Source organism: Biomphalaria glabrata, chromosome 9, assembly GCF_947242115.1.
Source record: "Biomphalaria glabrata chromosome 9, xgBioGlab47.1, whole genome shotgun sequence".
NCBI lineage: Eukaryota > Metazoa > Mollusca > Gastropoda > Planorbidae > Biomphalaria > Biomphalaria glabrata.
Window position 1 is genome coordinate 18459405 of NC_074719.1, and position 16313 is coordinate 18475717.

Consider the following 16313-nt stretch of genomic DNA (forward strand, 5'->3'; position numbering starts at 1 on the left):
TTTAAAAAAAAACGATTTTCATTATCGATTGAAAACTGTTTCGTTGCTTTACATTACATCTAGAACTACATTAAGAAACATACAAAGAAAAATAACGTTAATTAATATAGTCATAGTACATCTATATAGTCTATATAATATATTCTATAAATAAATTAAAATTAAAATAGTAGTAACGAATGTGTTTAAGATAGTAAATGATTCTTAAAGATTTTACTTCGGCTGGGGATGTAGCTCAGTGGTAGAGCGCTCGCTTCGCATGTGAGAGGCCCCGGGTTCGATCCCCGGCATCTCCAAGTGCCTTTTTTTTTTTTTTTGGCTTCTGGCCTACACAGAAAAATATCCACAAAACCCTAGGGAAATTTAAAAAAAAAAAAAAAAAAAAGCTAAAAAACTAGGAAAAAGAAAATCATCCTAAAAGTTTTTTTTTACAAAATTGTAAGATGGGTGGAGGGCATGACTTACCAGGATGAAAACCCATCTATATTCTATAGTGACCATTACGCTGGACGGGTCATCTTGAAAGAAAGTCAGAAAACGGGGGAGGTAATTAAAAAAAACAACAACACTAAAGACACGGTACCAAGAATACGATGTGAAGACAGATCTACAAAAATTAGATTCCCAGCATGGAGAGAAAAGAATCAAGACAAATGTTTTCAAGCAGGTTAGGCCCCCCTCTCAGAGCCCCCCCCCCCCCCATCCCATAATCCGTAGAGCGCCACTGGGATGGGTGGATGTCTGTGGGAGTGGTCAGTGTTGAACTAAAATCATGGTTTTGTCTACGTAGACTACGTTTGAGCCGTTACGTCTTGAGTTTTTCAATTGTCCAGTAGATTTTCCTACGCTTAGATTGACTATATTTTATTGACCAGCGGTCTCCATTCCCATATTAGATTTTAAATACTCAGTAACCCAAGTATTTCATCCAATGGAATGCCCGTCTTTCTTTGATGTCATTCTAATAGAAGGCTGGAATTCATGTGTAGCACTTTCTTTGAGGATATTTATTATTTTAATTTGGTACTATTCATAGACACAGCAATGGAAGTATGGCCAGCACTAGCCCAATAGTTTAAACATATTTGTTACAATTTGTATTTCAATTAAATTTAATAACAGATGAGACATTTTAATAAGTTAAAATGAGAATTGACATCTTAAATGGAAATAGTTTAGCAAGGGAGATCATTCTTCATATTGGATTATAGCTAAAAATTGTTTTAAATCTTTGAGTTACTTACCTTTGATAATGAAAAAAAAAAGTAGACCCCCCAAACTAGGATTCTAGCAACAGCGAACATATCAGATTAAAAAAAAAATCAATCAATAGGCCAGTCCTCTTTTTATACATAGGGCCTACTGTTGAGCAATCATTTTGCTCTAAATAACTAATGAATGTTAGATTTTAGAAGTTGACCTTTTTTACCCCCCCCCCCCCAACCGAAAAATAAATCCTAGTTATCGGAATGACCTACTACACTTTATAATACTCTAATCATGTCTAAAAGATAGATATAAATAGCTCTAGACTAAGAAGACTATGCGCACAATTTTCCTGAACTTTAATTGATTAAACTCTTTATTTAATAGGGCCCACACGCTAAAATATTTGAAGACATAAGCCCTGTTCAGGATAAATGTTCAATAGTTCTCAAGCCAAATTTAAATTATTTATTTTTTATAATTTGAAAAATTTTAACTTTCAGACTAGAGATTTCCCAGTGTGGCCGACTAGCTAGTCATTCTTTTCACAAAGATAATGTAGCCTACATCAACTGTCAAATTTCTCAGAAGATTATTTTAACCATTTTCAAGAACCGTGTCCAGGATCCATTTGTTTCCAGGCTTTGCCAATGAATGTACAACTCTAGTAGTGGAATGGTACAAATACATCAGGCATATCAGATAGATAGGTCTACATCAAGGGTTCTCAACCCGTGGGTCGAGAACCCTGTGGGTGTCGAATGAAAAATTAGCAGGGGTCGCCCCCCCCCCCCCCAAAAAAAAAATTTGGATTCGTCTCATCAAGCATCTTTGAATCGTACTTGGTATTCCAAATATTTCATATCCCCGTTTTGTTTGAGATTGTGTTGCACCTTCTTCTTCCACTTCCATGAACAAATCTTTGGGAAACGGTTTTCCAGTCTGTAAAGTCCAAATTCAGAAGCAGACTTGTACAACTGAATTCCTGATCTTATGGAACAGAAACAAGCTCAACCTTCGCACTATCATTGGCGTGTTTGTAAACACTTTCCAAACACTATTTCTCTAATAATGTAGTTTACTGAAACAAAGACTGCTCTCTATACTTTGCCATATTTGTCAAATTGTTACTTAAGTATGCAACATGTCTATTGTGAATACTCAATAGAAAAGTAAATAAATGCAAGTCTGAATAATAAGCCATTTTAATTTAATTATAAGCTTATCGATAAACCAAAAAAAAATAAAAATAGTCTATTGTTGGGCGCCGCCGCCTAGTAGAAATTTATATTTGGGGGTCGCGAACTGGAAAGGTTGAGAACCGCTAGTCTACATTATGAAAATGACTTTATAACGATAGAAAAAATTAGAATTACTTAGCCCAATAAACGAACCAAATTTTACGATTGATGATCGTCTCATTGTGTGAATTGTATCTAGGAGGTCGCGATACTAACAAGGTAGAAAACCGCTGAATATGATGTCAGTAGTTCATAATGTATGCGTATAGGTCTTACTGTTTCCAAATGCGTACTTATTTTCTTATTGCAACATATTCTAATATAAATTCTTCTGAAAAATACAAAAATAAATAAATACAAAATAGTTTAAGTGCGATTACAAATATTTCTACCTTTTTTTTTTGTTTGTTGTTTTCGTTTAGCGCAATTTCATGCTTTTAGCTTTCTCAATGCGCTAGGATCCTATTCTGTTGGGAAAGTAAAGGAGGTGGCGTGAGAAAGAAGGGGGTATCTGAGTGATCGCTTTTTAGAAGCATTTATTAAAAAAAAGAAATAAAGAACTGAAATTCGAATTGCAAGGCTAAAACCCACTCTGACCTCTCACACTAAACACTAGCCAGGGAAGTGCTTATGAAAATAGATAGTTATCTATTGTAAGTCTCAAACTTTTCTCTCGACAAAGTATAAAGGGGATTAATTCAATCTATACATCCACATCAGTCAAGTACACTTTCTTTCCCTTCTTTCCCTAATTAATTAAAAGTAGTTAATAAACTACTTGTTTGTTTGTTTCTAATCGATTCTTGTTTTGTTAGGCAAAAGAAATAATTACCAGACAGACAGAGTAAGTTGATATAAGATTTGTAAAAAAAAAAGATTCCGTAATAAAAAAACCCCACCTAAATGTAATTTATAAAATAAATGTATTTTACCTAGTATCCTATTGTTCAAGAAATAGTTCCTTCATGGTGAGGCCTTTTTTGTTGTTTATTCCCCAAAATTAAATCATGTATAACCGGTTAGAACAGAATGAGACTACTCCGTAAGCTGAGAATTGGGAGCAGAGAAATTTGCCTTAGTGGGAGTGTCACAAGAGAATGCAGACCATGTCATTAAAAGCTGCATTCTCCCAACAGAGGATATAGAAGAATATAGAAGAAAAACTTTAATAAGAGTTGCCTCATCTGGGAACCAATAAGCAGTTGATCTCGGATATTGATGAAGCCATCTGAATCCCCAAACATAATAATGATAACGCACAAGAAGAAAAATTCCCAGTGCTAGGGTTCCTGATAAAAATTATATTTTTAAGCATGAAAAAAAAAAAAAAGAGACTCAAAAAGTTTGACACATTTTTTTCAAAAGTCTCTGAACACCCAAAGCAAGGATCTTTCAAGGTATTGAGTTTATGAGAAAACATGGATTGGATTAGTCAGCTCTGAATATCATCTCCTTCATTCGCATATTTCTAAAAAAAAATAAAAAAAATATGTTGTTTTACAAAATTCAAGTTGATTACAAATTATTGGCGATCAACGATAAAAATAAAAGTCTCTTTGAACAAGAACTGGTGGGGGAGAAATTCTCGTAACAAAAAAAAAATGTTTTAGAAAGATGAAGTAATGAATTACTTTTGTTATTAACTGTTTCATGTTGTGTATAGACTTGAGAAAATGTGGAGATCCTTTGTAAAAAGATGGTGGAGAAGGGTTTCTGTTTTTATTTTCCCTATACGCCTGTTTGCTTTTGTTTTGTTTTTTTAATCAGGCACATCATTCAAAATGAACGATTTTTTTTGATTTCCCCAATGATAATTAGATGTACACGCAAAGTTTATTAGTTTTAAAAATGAGCTCCGTTCCTCTCTCTCTCCCTTCAACTAGCCCGTGTCTACACTTGGATACTCGGATAGTGGGTGTGACGGGGGCAGTTTTTGAGCAAACGGTGAAGGATATCTTCTGCCATCAGAGACATTGTCACTTTCAATAATGTGCAGCATTTTAACACAGAGTCCACAGAGAAAATCGGTTATTGTGTTTATTCTGTCTGCCTGTTTGTTAGTCATTCCTTTTTTTCTGTTTGATTATTGTGATAGAATATGAATTATTCTATTTATTTTTATTTTTTTTACAGTAGTCAGAGAGAGAGAGAGAGAGAGGGAGAGAGAGAGAGAGAGGAAGAATGGGGAGGAATATGGACTATAATGGACCATATTTTAAAAGTAAGTTGGTACATTACAATTCAAAATTAGGACTTGTATATTCATTACACCAAGGAACAATGATTCAATTCATTGTTATTTAGTCAACATCTTTTGCTTCAAAGTTAGAAACATAGTGCCCTCATACGTTCAGTCATTCCTGGACTCAATCCAGATATTAATAGTCACCGGTCAAGCATCCATCTGTATGTATCCATCTTGAAAGCTGAGTGTGTACATCGCTTGCTTTTTTCAAACCTCATTTTACTTTGTCTTGTCTTATTTTTATTTTATCTTATCTTATAATGTTATAATATATTTCAAAAGTTGTTTTTTTCTATGTATGTCTATGGTGTATAATATCATACTTCCTCCGCCTTGATACGGTGATACCTTGTTTTACATTGACATATACTTTTATTTCTAATTGAATAGAATGGAAGAGTGGGGTCTTGAAAAGTTGCATATCAATTATCAACCTACAGCCATGAGTCTATAAGGAGGTTTGCCTCATTAGGCTTACATCACTTCTACAGTATTTAAACACCATTTTGAAAACGAAAAAGTAGATTGCAATGTCTAATGATGGTCTAAAGTCTAAAGTACGTAAAATCCCATTACACGTATTCTAGCGTGTATACAAAGTAAAGTAGATCTATATAGTTTACACTAAGACGACAACACAGAAAAAAAAAACAGTCCATACATTTATTTTGCCCTTGGGACATTTTCCCAAATAGCTCTCAATCTGAGGCTTGAGGTATAAATCCGATGTTTGGAGACAGGGCATAGTTTCAGCTGTTAATGGTATTACGCGCTGTTTGATGACGTCCCGCGTGGAATGGACATTAAAGCTCGGACAGCGCTTCTCCTGGGGCTATAAAAAATGCCCATCTCAGTGCCGCGCCCCTGCATCATTCGTTTAAACTCCGACCACTAGTATTTCTTTGTTGTCCGGTCAGATGTTATAAAACAAAATTCCATTGCCTTTGATGAGATTAAAGTCTTCCTGGAATTTACGTGTGACATCCTGGTGCCCCAGCGCGTTGTCGAGGGATAATCTGTTTGATGCCCCCAGCGGAAGACATTTCCGCTACACTGTTCTGAAAGCGAAAGAAGAGGTCCCGGGCACTGTGCAATTAGCAGATTATCTGAAACAGATATTGTTTGGCGTTCTTGTGGCTATGCCCTGGCGGGCCTATGGAAACAAAAACAACTTTTGTCTGCCGATGACATTTTGACTGTTTTTTGTTAGTTCATTTGGTTACTTGGGGTTACAGCAATGTTTGGACTTCCTGATTGAAGAAATGTAAAACAGATCTCGTTCCAAGGTGGCTGACACTAACACTGGAAGTATTGGTAGTGTCGTTTATAGACAGATCAAAGCGGAACATCGGCATGAAAGCTAACGTTGGAGGGATGGTTTTATGTTGAACTTTTCATATTTTTACCATGTTACACATTTGTCCCAGAAATGTCAGCAATTATCCTTCTTATTCTTCAGCTTGCACTACTAGGGAGAAATTATAGACCTGCATATAAAGACTGGACCAACTTATAGATTTCGTCTAAAGCCAAAGTTGTGTCTACTAGAGTGTTGTATTATACCGCAACACTGAACTCTAGTATTACATTTTCTTATCCGCTCCTCCCCTCCCTCGAACCCACACAAAAAAATTATCCTTTGTAAAATCTCTGACTTTTCTTTGGGTTCTCAATTCAATATTTAATGTACCCTGTATTGTTTTTCGATGTATCCCCCCCCCCTCACACACATCCGCTTTCACACTTTTTTTTTTGTTATTACAATGACAACCCTTCACTTTTTTAGTAACCTCCGGTAGATCGATCAATTATCATTCATTATTCAGCTATTAAATTCTATATAGTCCTATAGTTTTTGGTTAGTTTTATCTATTTGTTTTTCATCCTTCAATCATAAGGCCAGTAATGCACGGTATTAGACACCTCAATCAATTGTTTAGAGTTTAGACAATTAGTTTCAAGTCTAGAGATACAAATGCGTGTTCCAGAGGCCCTTAATGAATTCCCGTTCTCCGCACTACATTTAGTTTGTTTTTCTGTAGTCTAAATATAAGGAAATATCAATTTGGTTTTAGTCATTGTAATCATTTATTCGACTCCTTTAGAATGTAGAGAAATGACAGGGCTACAAAGTCTCTTTCTTTGCTCCCCTTTCATGAAAAAAAAAAGGATAGATTCTAGATCATCTTTTATTATGTTATTAGGATTAGTTGTGTTTTTTTTTTACTTGAAGTGCGACTAAAATAAAGTGGCAATGACATAAGGCATATTAAAATTAAGACTCCATCTCACTATCTCATCAGTCCTTTGACTTTCGTCGTAGGGGAGCTGTGACAGATCACGTAACAACTTCCTGTACTTTACCTGGTCAACAGCTGTTCTTAGCAGGATCTCAAGAGAGATGCCGCGCCATTCTTTCTAGCGAGACTTCCTTTGGATGGCCCTTTCTTCGTGCTGTTTCATCTGTAGCTTAAAGAATGACTTTTGATAGTGAGTCATGTCCCACGATGTCATGTCCCACGATATGACTGAACCAGCTAAGACTTAGGGAAAAAGAAAACAAATTGCTTTGAAAATTAACGGGTATTTCTTAGAGAGAGAGAGAGAGAGAGAGAGAGAGAGAGAGAAAGAGAGAGAGTGCGGCCATTTAGGGAATTTTCAAAAATAAAATTTAAAGTTTTAATAGAAACGTGGTTTATTTCTCTAATTGCGTTGTTCAGGTTGCTTCTTAAAGAGCCCCAAAGAGGTAAAAGGAACCTGTGTACGAAATTTCATGCAAATCCTTACGGCGCGTGGCTCAATTCGGAACTTCCAAAGCGGCCTAAAGCAGGCACTGGATTAAGTCATTATCAAAAATGGGTGCCTCTAACTAGATTTCAACAATCTATTGAGACAATACCTTTTTTTTTGTTAGTGTTGTTTTAAAAGTGCAGGCTACCTGCTACCTACTATGTAAAAAAATAATAATTAAAAAAAACACTTAGCTAAATCAAAGTTACAGACAAGGTAGACCTATGTCAATAATAACATTTTACCAAATACACGAGTAGCTAATCATAGGTAAATGGTTAGTTCATCTTGAAATATATCAATAATCATATTTTACATGAGCCGAGGTCTACTAATCTATAAATATATAAAATCTTCAAGTAGAACAAACTGGAGACCAAGGTCTGTTCATCAAGTAAAACATGCCAGTAAGAAGAGTACACTTAGGGTGTGCCGATACAAAACATTATAAAGTAAGGAAATGCTCCGTTGAATTGGAAACAAAATATTAAGAGTAGGATTAAGTAATGAAAACAAAAGTCTTGAAAGACCTGTTTGACATTCAATATTTCTAAGTTAAAACATTTGTAAAAGTTTGTACGAAATGGACATACGTCCATTCCAATTATACATTTACAACATTTGCCCATTTGAGGTTGTAATCTCTCTTTTCCATTCTATGTCACAGTGTAAGCTGTTCTCCTCATTGTGTGGATCTGTGTGTATGTCACAGTGTAAGCTGTTTCTCCTCATTGTGTGGATCTGTATGTATGTCACAGTGTAAGCTGTTTCTCCTCATTGTGTGGATCTGTATGTATGTCACAGTGTAAGTTGTTTCTCCTCATTGTGTGGATCTGTATGTATGTCACAGTGTAAGCTGTTTCTCCTCATTGTGTGGATCTGTATGTATGTCACAGTGTAAGCTGTTTCTCCTCATTGTGTGGATCTGTATGTATGTCACAGTGTAAGCTGTTCCTCCTCATTGTGTGGATCTGCATGTATGTCACAGTGTAAGTAGTTTCTCCTCATTGTGTGGATCTGCATGTATGTCACAGTGTAAGCTGTTTCTCCTCATTGTGTGGATCTGTATGTATGTCACAGTGTAAGCTGTTTCTCCTCATTTGTGTGGATCTGTATGTATGTCACAGTGTAAGCTGTTTCTCCTCATTGTGTGGATCTGTATGTATGTCACAGTGTAAGCTGTTTCTCCTCATTGTGTGGATCTGCATGTATGTCACAGTATAAGCTGTTTCTCCTCATTGTGTTTATCTGCATGTATGTCACAGTGTAAGTTGTTTCTCCTCATTGTGTGGATCTGTATGTATGTCACAGTGTAAGCTGTTTCTCCTCATTGTGTGGATCTGTATGTATGTCACAGTGTAAGCTGTTTCTCCTCATTGTGTGGATCTGTATGTATGTCACAGTGTAAGCTGTTTCTCCTCATTGTGTGGATCTGCATGTATGTCACAGTGTAAGCTGTTTCTCCTCATTGTGTGGATCTGTATGTATGTCACAGTGTAAGCTGTTTCTCCTCATTGTGTGGATCTGTATGTATGTCACAGTGTAAGCTGTTTCTCCTCATTGTGTGGATCTGTATGTATGTCACAGTGTAAGCTGTTTCTCCTCATTGTGTGGATCTGCATGTATGTCACAGTGTAAGCTGTTTCTCCTCATTGTGTGGATCTGTATGTATGTCACAGTGTAAGCTTTTTCTCCTCATTGTGTGGATCTGCATGTATGTCACAGTGTAAGTAGTTTCTCCTCATTGTGTGGATCTGTATGTATGTCACAGTGTAAGCTGTTTCTCCTCATTGTGTTTATCTGAAGATGTACACGTTGGCTAGTTCATACTAAGACATGTTCCAATGTCTAATTCAGGCGGGCACTGCATGACCTCTGAGACTTGAAGCCTGACCAGTGTGATTAGATAGCTTATCAGTCTCACTGGACAAACCTGGAGTTATCGTCTGGCCACGAAGAAAACATTCGCCCCGCTCCTCCCCTAAACCATTCCCCCCTAATTCCAGCCACCAAAGTGATGGTCCGGTTCCACGATTCCATGTGACATAAAATATGTTCGTCCCAATCTGCCCCTTACCTCTCCCCTCCCCAGCCATACATCCACTTAACACCCAGCTCCCTCGTGGAACACCCCCATACACACACACGCGCAAAAACAACTCCTCCATGTATTCCATGCCCTCCTCCATTTCCTCGATTACTCACTCATTTCCCACGATCTCTCTGTTCCCATGACGCCGACCATGTAAAAATGGCGTCCAGTATTTGCTGCCAAGTGTTTGTCTTTAGTATCCTTTGCTCAGCCCCCATCAAACAACTGGAAAGGGGACACAACCATTCAGACATCAACAGGAGGACGTAAACAAGTTGCGTTGGAGATTAATATTTGTATCCTGCATGAACTTGACACAAACCGTTTGGCTGTCGAGTAAATGTGCAAGCCCCTCGACCTTCTCAGGGAATCCTCCCTTCGTCTATTGAACCACTCACAATAAGAACAAGCAGACTCGAACTGTACCCATTCACCTAGATATCCACAGCTTGACAGATAGTCTGGTTGAAATCTGGGCACCTTTCTTTTTTTTTAACCTTAAAAAAAGGTTTCTAGAATCATTAAAAAAAAGATATAAGTGTATCCATTACAAAACAAAAACAAAGCTGCAACGTCAGATCCAAAGACATCAGTGTTCCAGACCTGCATCCACATTTGTGGTGGAAATAGGAAGATAATTTATCAGATAAGATAAGATAATTTATATATATATATATACATATATATGCAAGGCTTTGGCCAGACTTCGACTCACGGTGCCTCCGCTGCGGGGAAGTAGAGAAATCGTGTCTCATATTCTGTTTGACTGCCCCCAGACTTGCTGATCTCCGTCTCGACAGGTCTGGGAAACTAAAACTTCTCTATGGTGACGTACATGCACTAAGCAAGACAGCAGGGTTTCTGTCGAGGGCTGTTGCAAGAGAGGATTTGAACCTTTCAAGCCCTCACTCAAATGGAGTTTTACGATGATGGGGATGATCTATGTTATTATTATTTTGAATTTATTTTTTCGTGAAATAGAAATCATTTTGTGATTTAAAAATACATATATACATCTGTGTTTTTTTTTAACATGGCGTACACATTTTCCTCACAAAATACATTTTGTGTTAGGTGAATGAGCTAGTCCAATCCATTTTTAACTGTAGAACAAATATTGGTTGTCCTTTAGAGTACCAGGGCCAAAAATGAAGGCAACGTACTCGGACTAAAGTGTCCCGAAGACATATGTACTGTCAACTAGTGGGATAGAACCAAATGAAAATCATTATATCACACCCTGCGAAAACCAACTAATAAAGTTTCAAGGCACGATCAAAATTGATATCTGCGGAAGAGAAAGAAAAGTAGGCAGGACTAATCAAACCCGAAGGAGGTCAGAACCGGATTCGGTGGAGAGGTGTGGTTAAGGCCCTGGGAGTTCACAGAACTAAGTAAGTCAAAAAAGCTACGTCCTAAAATTCATTGCTCGCGCGTAAAGCTGGCACTCTTTCCTTGTGTTTGTTTCAATGCTGCAACTTTTTGTTTTTACAGAGCAGCCAACTTTTGACTTGTCTTGAATTAAAATGAGTGAGATCTTTCCTTCAAATCTTCCGTTACAAGCTAACGTGCAGCCTATCATGTTAAATTGTAACTTGTATGAAAATCTCTCAAGTTCACTTTATGACAAACATCAAATGAATAACACAATATTGCTACCAATTTGACTATCACGCGTAGCAGTGCATATTTGATTTGTATCAGGCTAGCGAGTCAGATTTACGCCTCTCTTATTTCAACTCAATCCGTCTGTTTGTCTGTCTGTTTGTCTGTCTCTCATTTCAAAATCTTTTACATGTTATTTCTCACATTTCCCTTTTTCGGATCAAGTTGAAACTTTTCACAGTTATTCATTGTCGATGACCACACATGAATTTATTTAAACATTAACTAATTAGTCAAACAATTAGTCCTATTTAATTAATATTTTTGTATGTAAAAAAAATGTACTAAACAGGCGGCGGGCGACCCGTGACAATAGTCACGCACAGTCGCACCTCGACAAACAAGCTAAAAGTTTAACACTAGCTATGGACTAATAAAACATTTTATTTTCATAAATGCTTGAATAGCTGAGCGGCAAAACAGGTCGGCCTTCCATCACGGACGCTCGAGTTCGAATTCAGACTCGATAAACTTTTTTTTTCTCTTGAAATGGCAACACAGAAACCTTCTCCCAGATACACCATCCCGTCAATGGTCCACGACAAAGATTTGACCCAAGTGCACTGAACATGCAATAAGATGAAAGATTTATAGGTGCTTTAAACAAGTTCCATTTCAAATACTTCACTGACTTGACATCTTCTATCTCAGATCGCACTCATAAAGGTAAGGTCCTCTGGTCTATTCTTTTTGAACAACAAACCTATATAATAGTGCATGTATTTGGTTAAATTTGGAGCCATTACAAATAAATTACGTGATTAATTCAAACTAATTGATGTCATTTCACTCAGTTTAAGCGATGTTTGTTTTTTTAAAGTATTTTTGATTTATAACTTATTTTTCTTATTAGTATCCACACATATATATTTCCTATTAGAAACACTTGCTGGGTCAAGATTTTTTTCATTAATTTTTTTTCATCAATTCCAATGCAGTTAAAAAAAGAAATTGTTTTTCATAGTTCTTCTCAATACAATAATCCATTAGGTTATCCCCTCGGTAAGCCGCCATAGAACAAGATGTAGCAAGATGACTAATACTCAGGCAGCTATAAATACATCACAAAGCCACCGTGACGCATCTAGTTTCAACTATCTCACCAGTGCATGTGGCGGTGAGGGTCAGATCAGAATTAATGAGCAGAGGATAGTGTGGGAAAGGTCAGCGCTGACCGCTAAGTAATGCAGGCATAAAGTGATTCCGGAGATAAAAGCTGTGGTGCTGGCTGAGTCACCTCAAAATAATCTAGAACCTTCACACAAAGCACGGCGATGACATAATACCTGGCACTTTTGTGTTGCTATTTTTAACCATCACTTGACCACAATGTCCACTCAAACACTGTGAGAAAAAATCCTACCAATGCAGATAGTGCTGGAATTCTGTAGCCATTACCCAAGAGAACCTATGCGTTCTGTTTTGTTGTTATTATTATTATTACAATACTATTATTCAAGTCATAACTTCATGGAGGAACCTGGACAAGGATCTCAAAAAAACGGCTCTAACGATTTTCCTAGACAGATTCGTGGAAGGTAACGACCTTTGCGGTCGCAAGGGGCCCGCACTTTCATAGGCCCCGCTCTAGTTCTAGGTGTAACTTATTCAATTAAAACAGTATAACATATATAATAGCAGGTTTTTTGCGGTGTCCTGATTTTCTAGGGGCTCCTGGAAATCTCCTGTAATTGAAAAAGTTACCAAAAAAAAAAAGCCTTGGAAATCTCTTAAAATTAAAAATCTAACTCATAAAAATCTCCTGAAAAATAAACAAAAGTGTCATTTTAGGGTGCCAAATTTAAATGCGATTAAAAAAAAAGCATTGCAGCTTTTATTTAATAAAAATTTATTGTTAAGACGAATGTATTTTCTAATACAAAATCTTTATTTTGACATTATGCTTATCCCTACCCAGACTGGGCCCCGCGCAACCCGTTTCGCTTAGGGCCCCGCAATCGCTAGGACCGGCCATGCATACATACCCCTTACATTGTGTTTTATATATTAGATATCTGTGGCATTTGTGCCTCTGTCAAATATATTTCCTTTCTTTCATAATACATTTATTATCAGTACACAAAATACAACTCTAGTATTTGTTTAACAAGTTAAAGTGCAAAATGCTTAGCGCTCCATACAATGGTCACATTAACAAATAATTATTGTTCCGTATCCGTTCACATTATGTTTCTTGTTTTCTAGTCTATGGAAGCAGAAGAATGCTATCATTGTTCTGTTTCAAATTAATATTCAAGTATATTACACAAAGAAAATAACATCCGGCTTTTCCGGGAATTCCCTCTCGTCCAGTTGCTAAGCTAGAAGTGACTTGTGAAGAGACACACTTAAGTGTTGTGACTGCCGTGAGTAAAACTGGAGGTCCCAGAGATAGCTAGCCAATGAGCACTTGAGTTGAATGGGCGTCATAGCAGTCATCACATGGAGACATTTCTTTCGGCTAATATAATCTCTTGAGTTGATGAGCTCTTTGTTTGCAGCCTATTAACTCTTTGTTAGCAGTTTCAGCGTGGACAGCTAGGTCTAACATTGTTTCTTTATTTGAAGCCAAAACTATAAATGCAACTGATTTGTTTGGTCAATTCAGGACTCGGCCTTTGACACTGTTATGATTGGGAAACAAAGAATCTCTGGCTTGATTTATATAAATCCATTATATTCGCAGACAGAGTGTTATAAATTCATTGAGGAAAGTCCAAAAAGAAATGTATATATATTTATTTAGAGAGGTATATTAATTCATTATAACGGTCAATCTAGAGTTTTAACAGTGTGGCCAACGAGCTAGTAATTCTTTTCTCAACGATATACATCAACTGTGTAATTTCTTGGAGAGTCGTTAGAGCCGTTTTCGAGAACCATCTTTATTGTTCCACCCAGAAGGTTTTTGTTTCCACGAAGGTGCGAGTTGAATAGAGATATTGTAAATGGCATTTTGAATTAGTGGGGGAAAGAAGTATTAATTCTTTGTAAATGTAAAGTCCGGTCTCATTCTACAGCTACCTAAGATTACACTAATGACAAATCACAAAGCTAAATGGTGTTGTGAAGCTTAACAATTTGTGCTACCCTGGACACGAAGAAAGCTACTATCGTCACTTTTACTAAGGATGTCATGAAATAAATTAAACAAAACTAGAAATGAAAACATCTTTGTATTCTCCTTTCGTTTGTGTCCAATCTTTTCAGACCTGTGTATGAACATAAATAAATTTAGCTTCCCATTTTTCTACTATCTAATTTCCTTCTGTTAACGCTGTCTCCATATTTGCATGAGCTACTTATGTTAACAAACGATTACTCACGTCAGCATGAGTTAAACTTATGTACTTCATACTTGGAAAGCTTAGGCCCGATCTTCGCGTTTCTAGTTTCAAGTAAAGGGAGATGACTCTTATGCGAGTATTTAAAAAAAATAATTAAACATCCTGGTTGCTAAGGTGTGAGAGTTATGGCCCTTCCCTGATTATTACCCCACCAGCAGTATCTTGGAGTGCACTCTTCAGGTGACAATTTTATTTGGAGGTTTAGAAGTCTTGAACGAATCACATTGTAATTACACATTGGGTGATAAATCTTGAGAGACTATCTGGGCTCTATACGCCAGTGGTTCCCTGTGAAATCTTTACGATAACCGCAAGAGATTCTCAAATCATTAATTAACAAAATGTTGTAGTTCGCTAGAAACCTCTAAAGTTCTAACTTTATTATTTTATTGTAGATGTAGAAATTATTTTTGTTTGTATGTTTGAAAACACACTGAAAACATGATAATATATATATTTTTAAACCAATGACAATTACCTTCCTGTCACGTGGTATTTCTAAACGCAGTCATGTAAGTGATGTCTCTATTGCTAAGCGAATCTCCATGACTTCATGAAAATAGTTTCTTGATATTTCCAAAACAACAATAAGCCAGAATGTTCTCGTCCAATTTCTTAAAACTTTTAAATATTCAACAAATTTAAGCAAAGGAATATTCCTGAATACCAATATACAATATTAAAGCCAGCGTAAACATATCATATCATAAAATAGACTTATAATAATTATGCTGCTTTGTGGTCCAGTGGACGAATTCTCAGCTTCAAGGCCTAAGGTCCCCTGTTCAAATCCTATTGATGCATATAGCTCAATTGAGAGCGCTTGAGACTAGGTGCGCCAGACCTAACTCTCTTTAAAAGTAAAACTTGTCCTTAGAAATGTGATTGGTTTAACCCTCGATGTTTATTAATTGAAAACACATTTTTAGAAAGAAGTCAAATCAAGTATTGCCCACTGGCTGATCAAAAACTATTAACTGTAGATGGGAACATTAACTCCTTTTTTTTTTTAATTCTTTTATTTCGAAGACATTTGACTTAACAGGCGTATAGTTATTATACAAATTTAAAGCACAAAGAAATTACCCTGAAACCAAAGAACGATAACTCCATAGTTCCTTTAAAGAATATGATACAAATTTTATCCAAGAAGATGTTTAGCAAAATTAGAAGTATGATTTAGGAGCTAGAGAATTGATTGACTGACTTTCTATATTTTATTTTGTCATGTGGTTTGGTTTTCATGTGTTTTGAGCATTTATTGTATTACTATTGTAATACTCACACAGCACATGACTGAATGCGTCGTTTATTATTGTACATTATTGTAAAACAGTATTTTTTTTTAATTTCTTATGTTTTCCTTATAACTACTTTCGTATTATCAAACAAAAGTTCTAGATTCTATTTTTTTAATCTTTCTCCTTCAGAGGGAGACTAAAACCCAGTCTGTTTTCTGACTTTTCCAATATACATTACCCCTCAAAATAACATCACTATTACATCACAATTATCCCAGAATGTAACGCACAATTATCTTACAATTACACCACACTTACCTAACAATAACCTCACAATTATCTTACAATTATATTAAATTATCTCACAATTATGGTATAATTACCTTACAGTGTACATGACAATTACCTTACAATTACATAACAATTACATCAACATTAACTCACAATTACATCACAATTATCTTACAATTATATTAAAATTACCAC

The 16313-nt window shown here is 36.2% G+C and overlaps 1 non-coding gene across 1 annotated transcript; it reads left to right on the forward strand.

Annotated features, from left to right (window-relative positions):
* The first annotated feature begins 224 nt into the window (after positions 1-224).
* Positions 225-296, forward strand: Trnaa-cgc (transfer RNA alanine (anticodon CGC)). Its single transcript has one exon. It is a non-coding gene; the product is annotated as a tRNA-Ala (tRNA).
* The last annotated feature ends 16017 nt before the right edge of the window (positions 297-16313 follow it).